This window comes from Saccostrea cucullata, unplaced genomic scaffold (assembly GCF_032062105.1).
Source record: "Saccostrea cucullata isolate Sc308-1 unplaced genomic scaffold, CSIRO_AGI_Scuc_v1 ctg393, whole genome shotgun sequence".
Lineage (NCBI taxonomy): Eukaryota > Metazoa > Mollusca > Bivalvia > Ostreida > Ostreidae > Saccostrea > Saccostrea cuccullata.
Genome location: NW_026929586.1, coordinates 109426 through 117736, shown reverse-complemented (window position 1 = coordinate 117736; position 8311 = coordinate 109426).

The following is an 8311-nucleotide window of genomic DNA, read 5'->3' as shown; positions in this document are numbered from 1 at the left end:
TTTCATGAAGTCGACATGTGTTATCACTACCTCTGTGAGTGAAACCATGGCATCTAGTGTCGACGTCACAACTAAATTGACAATCAGAGTATGTCATTGTTGTCGAAAAATAGGGGGAGACGCCAATAGTATTTGATCCATGTGAGACAAAAACACAGGGTCCTTTGATTTCAGAGCTTGGTAAAATTTCAGCTAAAATAGTTTTAATTAAATGAGTTAAGCACGTGACATTTGAGGTAAATACATATATATATATAAAAGCATATATGTAGTCCTGTGCAGCAGTCAAATGTAATGAGTATAATTTAAATAAAAAATTTAAAATATGAAGAAAATTTTGATTGATTTATTATGTTTCAATGATAAATGAGCAATGTATAAGCCATATTTTGTCGGAATGTAGAAAAGGAAAATGCGTTTATTTGAATTTAATTTTTTAAGATGTTCCAGAAATTATCTTTGCGAAAATATCAAAACACGCACGTCTTATCCTTTTATACAATGAAATCTGTAAAATTTGGCATTTAATCGACCTCTGCATGTATCCTTATCAAATTTCACACATATTTTATGCGATATATATTTTTGCAAATCAGTAATCTATAATTCTGAAATTTTTTTTACAATTAAAAGTATATATATTGAAAGTCATATTTTGCCTTCAAATATAATAAAAAGAATTATCGACGACTAGGTGTTAAACAATACGAAATCAATTATTCCAAATAATAGAGAAATTATGTAGTGCATATAATGCAAATGGTACATACATGTATAGTGCATATGGACTGGAATTGAAGCTATTAAAATTGCTTTATCTTAGCAATCTTCTCATCTTTGACACAGGAAATATGCCGAATGTTGATGTCATATTAGAAAAATGGGTGATATTTTAATGTTTTATATATTATGAGTCTTAATTCAAAAGGACAGAGAGCCAAAGAACAAAAGGGCTAGAAAAAAAGAAAGACTAGTTAAAAAACAATTCTTACTTGACGTCTCCACACAACTCTTGGAGAAGAAAAAGCAAGATGCACAGCCACTGCTCTGATAGGAAGTGGTTTCATGAAGTCGACATGTGTTATCGCTACCCCTGTGAGTGAAACCATGGCATCTAGAGTCGCCATCACAGCTAGATTGACACTCTGGCTCTGTCTTTGTTGTCTGGCTGTAGTAGGAATCACCAACTGTGTTTGTTCCGTGTGAGACAAACACACACGGTCCTTGGTTTCCAGAGCTTGGCAAAATTTCAGCTGAAATAGTGTCAATTAAATAAATGACATATACATGTATGAGGATTAGGAACAACATTCAAGCTCAAAAGTCCAATAAATAATGAAAAATAGGAGCAGAGCAAACAGGGGACATAGGGGTATTAAAACAAAAAACAAAGTCATACTTAGAAGTTAGAAAAAATCATACCGTGCAGAGACTGTAAATGTCGCATATGGTGGATATGGACCGAAATTGAAGCCTTTTAAAATGTTTTTTGTAATCACCCCATTTGTGACATAAAATATAGCTTATGCGCATGTCAGACAGAAAAAGTTAACATACCACCAGCACGCAGTTGCAAATGTCTTATTGGTTTATTGACATTTATGAGGAAAAATTTTAAAAGTTCATTGAAAAAATCAAATCTGAAGAACAAACAGTCTAGCAAACAAAGTAAGACGAGTAAAAATAATTCTTACTTGACGTTTCCACACAATGTTTGGAGAAGAAGAAACAAGATCCACAGGCATCGGTTTGATAGGAAGTGGATTCATGAAGTCGACATGCGTCATCGTTTCCTCTGTGTGAGAATCCCCGACATCTAGTGTCGTCGTCACAGCTAGATCGACACTCAGACAGTGTCTTTATTGTCTGGCTATACCGGTTGTCACCAACTGTGTTGGTTCCATGTGAAAGATATATACAGGATCCTGCACTTTCAGTAGTTTGGGTATATTCAGCTGAAAGTGATAATTTCAAAAAGAAAATGAAAGAAATAACGGGTTTTCATAAAACAGGTTTTAATAAAAGAACCACAAAGAAAAAGAAAATCTCTGAAAAATGTTCAATGTTTTTGTTCTATGCAAGTCTTTGGTTTATTTCATAAAGTGCTCCTTTGACCTTTTTCACTATAGTATAAAAAAGTATGCCATTTGAAATGGACCTCGATTTTAAGGAACATGCTTTACAAATTTATCAGTCATTTATAAGTCCATACAAAAATGATACCCGTTTTGAAATAATTACAAAGTGTAATGATTTCATTTCTTACGAGAGGATGTCTCACAACTTTTGGAGAAGAAACTGCAAGATGAACATCCGACGGATTGAAAGCTAGGCGATCCATGCAATCGACAACTATTGTCCATGCTTTTATGAGTGAATCCATTACAGAAATCGTCGCTTTCACAGCTAATCTGGCAATCTGGGGCCGACTTGAAAGAAGAGCTGTAAGGGGAAAAACCGGCTTTGCTTGTCCCATGGGAGACAAAAACACAGGTGCCTGGACTTATCGTAATGGTACCTTCCACATTTATTTCTAGGAAAAAATAACATGATATGTTTGTGAAACACTGATGAACTAGTAAGACAGTTTATGTCAAGGGTTGAAGTTTCTAAAATGTAAGTAAGCTCCAATGTCTAGGTCAAAATTGTTGACAGCCAAAGGAAAATTTTGTCACGATGAATACACGTGTAAAATTTGAAAGTCCCAGTGTTAACGGTTCAAAAGTTATTGTGAAGGTTAGAGTTTTGAAAGTGGGCCAAATTCTAAAGTCAAGGTCAAAATATCAAATATATTGATATCCAGTGAAAGGCCTTGTCATAGTGAATACACATGTGAAGTATAAAAGCTCTGGCATTGACTATTCAAAAGCAATATCCACTGTTAAAGTTCTGAGATTTTTGTAAAAGCGGATTAAACTCCAATGTCCAAGGTAGTATCAAAAATAATAAAAGGTCTTGTCACAAGGAATACACTTATGAAATACTAAAAACTCAAAAGTTTTTGGCAAGTTTATAGGTTCTTTTTTTGAAAACAGACAAACAGACGGACAGACAGAGCAAAAATTATACATCCCTGAATCCCGAACCTTTGATTACGAGGGGAGGAGGGCATCAGAAATGTACGAATGGAGAAATATATTGACATGTAAAGTTCATTTTCTGTTCGTCTGGAAAGAAACTATTTTTTAGATTCGAAAGAGAAATTCCAAATTTTGCAAAGGATAAATTCCTCGCCTTCTGCAGTCAAGTGCATATGTTTTGAAACTAAAATAACATAATTACATCTGTAATTTCAATAAAAATAAAAGAAAACAATATTTCGTTTTGTAAACTCAATAAAATCCAAGGAATACAACATGTCGTCCTGTATTCTAAATTCACTATAAGAAAACAACATTTCTGGGTTTTTTTAGCATCAACGCAGCCTAAAGAACATGCAATGTAACATAGTTCTATAAATAAAATTAAAAGAAAACGACAACTCATTCTGTACTTTCAATAAAACTGACTAAATACATCATTAAATTCTGTAATTTCAGTGACACTAAACCGAAAACAACATTTCGTTATGTAATAAAAATAAAATTTATAGAAAAACAAGTCCTCTATTTATCTCAATAAAACTGAAAAAAAATGTGTTTTTGTATTTTCGATTAAATTAAAGGGAAACAACATTTTGCGTTGTAATATTGGTAAAACTTATAGAAAATCAGTCGATTTGTTATTTCAAGAAAAACTGGAAAAAAGCATGTATATAACATCTCTTTCAGTAATTTCAATAAAGCCATGTACAAACATCATGTGGTATTGTAATTTCAATAGAATTTAAGAAAAACAACATGCCGTTATGTAATTTCAATAACACTGAACGAACTCAACATCAAGTTCCTTTATTTTCATATTTTGAAGAACACAACATTTCATTATGTAAGGCCTAATTGCTTTTCCTTTTAAAATTTAGACATACACTGTATCAATTTAATCTTTTCCTGGTACTGTATTTCTATTCAATGTAATGAGCCCAAGGCTGTATACCCAATATTTTTAATACAATTTGCTTTATATTGATTATAAATCTCACCTTTTACTGTTATAAAAATAAGCCCGATAAATATTGATTTGGACATCTGAGAAAAAAAGTAAAATATTATTATTTTAATACATGTCAAACGTCTTTTTCAATATTCTTTTTTCTCCGAAATCTGTGAGCAAATGAGGTCAAACTTTTGGTGTTTATTCACCAATTAGATTTACTATCTAATATTTTTTTAGAATTACACATGGAAAAAAAAAGTTATTCACCTGCATTATAATGGAAAATTACTTGAATCTTTTCCCTCATAATGAGAAACTATTCAATTTTTTTTTTCAATAAACATGGATATTTGAAATATTTTAAAGCATACCTTAACCCTTGTCTTTTCAAAATTAACCCATATCACAAACAGCTTTAACAAATATTTCTTTCCTCTGAGTCCTATGGAAACAATAGAGAATCTGAAACTAAGAATTCATTAAATTGTTGACAATCATTCTAACTAGTAAACTGGTTACGTAAAATTAAAACAAAAGATTATTCAAGGTATTTATATATCTTTAAATATAGAATGTACAATGTTAAACGTATTTCTTCAATAAAAAAGACGAAGAATTAAATAACGAGAATTATTTTTCATGCAATCAGGATAAAAAGCTGAAAACAGAAAATAAACGATATCTTACCATGAAATATATCACTTTTTTTTACATATGATTTAAAAGCATTAGAAATAATTATTATGTCATCCAAACAGCAATTATGATTAACTATTTATTGAAATATCAATGCCTATGTGTCTGAATCGACCCCTTTTATTAATCAACAATAAAACGTCTATCTTAGTTAGCATTACTGTTAAATTGAACCTTTTGAAAAGGCAACCCTTGAAAATATTAAAAATCCAAAAGATAAATAACTTGCAGGGACAAACTATTGATATTGCATTTTTTAAATAAATGCCAGTGGCCTCGATGCGTTGAGTTTTATTTTAATATATACAACTTTCTAAAGACCAAAAACAATTGCATTCAACTAGAACATATTAGGTATAAAAGAGAATAGTTTATTCAATAAGAAATGTTGTAGTGTAAATAACAATTAAAACAACTCATTTGTTTAAACTTGGAAATTTAAGGAGCCTACATTTTTCTTGCATTAACAGTAATTTCTAAGTGTTTACATACGTATGCAATTTAAACAAATCAATAAGTAATAAACGAGATGCCTGTGTACCACACTGCTCACCAGAGCACTTTGACTTGAAAAAAAACAGAATTCATTTCACTATATGAATATTTAAATAATATTTTAACCCGTCCCACCCTACACTGAGAGGGACAGAAAAGGGGGTCATCATGACTTGAACATACTTGAATCTAAAATTTCCGAAGATTCTTTCCTAAATATATTTTATGCTTTAATTTTCTGTTTTGAGGCAAAGATTTGTGAAAGGTTTATCTTACAAAATCACCGTCCATTTTGGCCCAAGCTCAATTTAATAGCATGGGTCATATTTTGAAAAGAAAAAACCCCGCAAAACTTGAGGTGGCTTCCAAATCAATTTGAACAATTCGCTGTTCATTTGAATATATTTTTTTTTAATTTCTCTGTATAAACTTAGGTTCCAATAGGTATTCAGATGGAAAAAGTCACCACACCACAGATTAAGGGCAGATGATAAAAAAGAAAGTATATGCATATATGTTTCACCCAACTGATGCAATTGATAAAATTCTGAAATACTAGAAAGTTGGAACTAGAATATCATACGGCTCGTTTAAAGTCATCGTTTCATTTTAAAAGCAAATAATATCAATTTTCTCAACATATGAATTGTTTAAAAGAGTATGGGGATCATCAACAATACAATCAAGAAATGTTGAAGTAGTTCTGGTGCACCATTAGTAGAACTGGTTTTCCTTTGACATATTTTGCCTCGGAGTTATTCCCCTTAGCCGCCATCTTGTAGGGCAGTGAATTTTCCTCTTTAAGCAACCAATTTTAAACATGCATGCCAGAATTATATGGGGGAAAATATTTACAATCTCAAAATTATGAATAAAAAGAGGCTTTATTAAACGTATTTTCATAAGGAAAATAGTGTTAACTTTACCTCAGTAACCATTATAACAAATTGAACCTGGTTGAATAATGACGGGATCTGGAAATGTTGCCCTACAACATGGCGGCCATGGGGAATAACTCTTGCTTAAATTACCTCAATGGAAAACCATCTATTCCTTCTCCGATCATTTCGTTCAACATCTGTTTTAAAAACAATGCAGTTAAATTTATTCATCTTATTCATATAAACATTACTTAAGTTGTTATTTCATGATTTTTTTTATTTTAAAAAAATTAATCTGCCCTTAAAGCTGGATATTCTTTGATAAGAAAATCTAATTTGATCCTTCTCTTCAGGTGAGCTAAAACATTTCATATTCTATATACAATACTCTGCATTTGCACTAAGAATTTAAAAGAAATATTTTAAAAATTAAAAAAAACTTTAGAATTAAAGAAGTGCTTTCAATTGGCGTGAATTTATTCCTGTTTATTTTAGATTAGTTAATAAAAATTCCAATAAAGTGTCAATATCATTGGCAATCATCTTTTAAATTTAATTGACAATAAAATTACCACTAAAAAATCAAATGAGAGCATTTTTAATCCTCATTATATTTTCTGTACATTCAATTTAATTTCCAATTATGTCCATTGGAAAAATACACATTTCAAAGTCTATTCATATAAAATATATAAATGTAGGTAAGACCAAAACGTACAATGTTTTGTCTCAATTTGATTAAAACGACTACATATACCCAATTACATTGTTGTATAAAGTAACGTTTTCAATGAGAAGAAATTATGAATTTTATTTGAACTACCTTATATGTAATGGATTCCGAAACTTCATAAGAATCCTTACAAACAAAGATACATAGCGGGTTCCAGTAGATATTCAACCGAGCCTCTTTCGTTACTCCTCACTAAGATATTAAAGTTAGTGAAGGAGAAACTTCAGGAATACTGTGCAACAATAAATTTAAGAAGTGGTGTAAATCAGATGTGGATACTTAAACATTCCAAGTAATTTTTGGACAATTTGAATCACAGGATTTTACCAATATCAACAACTTAAAATCTTACGACTTTTCAACTTTATACACAACCATCCCCCACCATAAATTAAAGTCCAAGCTTTTTGATATCTTTCAACAAGAATGGAACTCGTAAATTTACTTACCTGGTCATTGGTCATTTGCAAAATTATTTTGTTAAAAACCATTCTGATTGTGCATACAAGTACTCTGAAGTTGACATCAAAAAGATGCTTGAATTTCTGATTGACAATATCTATGTTGTTTTTTTTGGAAACCAGAGGCCTGTTAAACTGAGTGAACGTTCGCGAGCGCTAGCCAAAATTACAATTGGTGGTATAAGGAATTTTGGCGAGCGCTCGCGAACGTTCGCTCTGCTGAACAGGCCTCTGGTCTTCCAATAATCTTTTGGAATTTCTATGGGTACCAATTGCGCCCCGTTATTAGCAGACCTATTTTTGTACTCATATAAAGCAGAATTTGTGCAAAGTCTTATGCGTGATAAGAATATCGACGACGTATTGTCAATTAATTAACAATAGTATTTTCCACTCTTATGTCGATACGATATATCCTGGTGAATTTGAGATAAATAAAACCACAGAGTCTGACACATCTGTTTCGTATTTGGAAATTATACTTGAAAAAGACATTTATTCTATCAACAAGCTCTATGATTAAGGTGTTGACTTTAACTTTTCTTTCGTCAACTTCCCTTACTTACAATGTATGCAGCAGTATACCTTCATCACCTGCATACAGAGTTTATATATCGCAGCTGATTCGATATGCAAGAGCATTCTCTACGTATGAACAACTTCTAAAACTAAGTAAATTATTGACAAACAAGATGATGAAATAAGAATTTCAGCAGTCTCCTTTAAAGTCATCATTTGGTAAAATTTATAGTCGATACAATGACCTTGTCAGGAAAATACAATTTTGCACTGAGTCAAATGCTGACTGACGTTTTTCATACTTATTAATAGTCCATTATTTATACACTGAACTTGACGACGGATTTTTTTCCGTTTTTTCCGGAGCATTACAAGGAGCACACGGCGGGTGTGACCGGTAAGCAGGGGATGCTCACTCCTCCATGGCAACTGATCCCATCTCTGATGTTTTGGAGGTCCGTGTTTGCTCTGCTCCTATTTTGTATTGTTTT